At 41.6% G+C, this 1,641-nt stretch overlaps 1 long non-coding RNA gene across 1 annotated transcript; it reads right to left on the bottom strand.

Moving 5' to 3' along the window:
- Window positions 1-203: 203 nt before the first annotated feature.
- LOC125752658 (uncharacterized) lies at window positions 204-1,342 on the bottom strand. Its single transcript, XR_007402686.1, has 2 exons — window positions 1,065-1,342; window positions 204-684 (listed from the first exon to the last, which is right to left on the bottom strand). It is a non-coding gene; the product is annotated as an uncharacterized LOC125752658 (long non-coding RNA).
- Between the last annotated feature and the right edge of the window lie 299 nt (window positions 1,343-1,641).

Raw genomic sequence — 1,641 nt, forward strand, 5'->3', positions numbered from 1 at the left:
ACCCATCTTTTGCTGGTAAAATAACTGGCAGTTTTATTTTTAAGATTAATGGTTAAGATAATGGATAAGATTAAGGGAATGGTTAAGAAAAATGTGGTAGGTGTGGTATACTATAGGCTACTCCCCAACAGTGAGCCAGAGTGCATGTAGCAGCATGGATGGACTTAAAAAACCGCACTTAACAAAAATAGTAACAAACAGAATGACAATACTAAACAATACCTTTATGTAAATTAATAATTTATACATAATAGTGGTGATGGTTGTACAATGTTTGAATATGCTAAAAACCACTAATTGTACACTTAACCAGAGCCAACACCCACTTGGCTCTCGGGGTCCCAAAAAGATTAGGTTTGGCCATTCACCGCTGATAAAATCCAAAGGCAGAGAGAAAAGTGGCTGGGAAACCTGAAAGGAATTAATCTCAGGGAGGCCAACAAGGGGAAGACAGCACACTGGCATCTCAAACACTGACCCCAAGTGCTGAAAATACTTCCAGGTTAATATAAGGAAAATGTGAGACAAATGTTAGTGGGTGGCAGGTGGCCAGTAGAGGTCAGGTTAACCATTTGCTTGAGGTCTTGCTAGCATCAGAATAGTTGTTATTGCTTGAAGGGCAGTTTCAGTCCCCGTCATAGGATACTTTGCCCGCCGGGTCCTCTGCCTGAGTTAAGAGATACCCTGGAAAGAAGAACTTAATCAATTAGAAAGTCTAGACTGAAGTAAAAATGGAGGCATTTAAAGACACAACTGGGTTCTCTTTCAAAATTATGAATTATAGAGTATGCAAATTATCTCAATAAAAAATGCATGCACATAAAACCACAATAAATATTTTCACACAAATTAAAGAATACCTTACATCTCAAACACATTAGGATGCTTGCCTATGGAGGTTAGGAAAGGGGGAGTAAAAATGGAAATGAAAATAAATATGAGAATAAAGCTTTGTGCAGGCCCGTGATTAAGAAGAGGTGGTTGGTCAGTAAGGACTGTGCTCCAACATAGCTCCCAGATGCCAAATGCTGCCTCCTGCAGAGGCCCTTCTCTTGCCCACTCACCTGGTTCTTCCTGGAAAAAGGCCTCATTTCCAGAATCCTCACTACCTCCAACACTTTCCCTACCTGGTCTCCTCCAGTGTTGAGGCCAAGCCTCCTTTCCACACCAAAAAGCCCTGTTCTTTTCTTCCATCTTAGCCCTTGATCCTAGATTAGGAAAAACCCTGGATATCACGAAAAATTGAGCAGTTTTCCTTTCTCACGGACAAAGAGAACTCAGTGTTTAGATATCACAGTTCTCTGATTTCCACTGCCTGAAAGGGAGTGCAAATGTTGACTTCTCCAAGGGAGCAGCTCTCCCCTGCAGAGCGGGACAAACCATTTCAAAGGGAACAAAGAGAATCTGAGTTCAGTTCTACATCCAAAAGGAGCAAGCCTTCCTATCTTGCTTACACAGGGAATAGAAGTCTAGTCAAACTACCTGGAGCCAAGAACAGGAGTTGAGTATAGAATACAGGAGTATCTCTCAGAATGCAAAGGTTGAACTACAGCAGGCTTCAAGAAGAAAATAAAACAGGAAGCTGGAAAGCTGCCAAGCACCAATAATTCACTCAGCTGCCCCTCATGCCCCAAATTTATT

Source organism: Canis lupus, chromosome 16 (genome assembly GCF_003254725.2).
Source record: "Canis lupus dingo isolate Sandy chromosome 16, ASM325472v2, whole genome shotgun sequence".
NCBI lineage: Eukaryota > Metazoa > Chordata > Mammalia > Carnivora > Canidae > Canis > Canis lupus.